Here is a 223-nt window from a genome sequence, read left to right as displayed (position 1 = left end):
GGGGTCACGGGAGGGGGGCCCCCCGGGGGGGGCCCCCAAGGGGGGCCCCCCCCAGGGGGGCCCCCCATGGGGGCCCCCCTGGTGGGGGCCCCCCAGTACAGAGGGAGCTAACAGAGAGAAATACTGAGAGTATTGGGGATCGGTTAAGGGATCGTGGTGGGGATCGGGGTGTGGGGTTGTGGGGTCGGGGATCGGGTAGCGGGGATCGAGTGGTTGGGGATCG

Source organism: Eimeria mitis, genomic scaffold, assembly GCF_000499745.2.
Source record: "Eimeria mitis Houghton genomic scaffold, Emh_scaff3335, whole genome shotgun sequence".
NCBI classification, from domain to species: Eukaryota; Apicomplexa; class Conoidasida; order Eucoccidiorida; family Eimeriidae; genus Eimeria; species Eimeria mitis.
Note: the sequence above shows the minus strand (reverse complement) of the source record.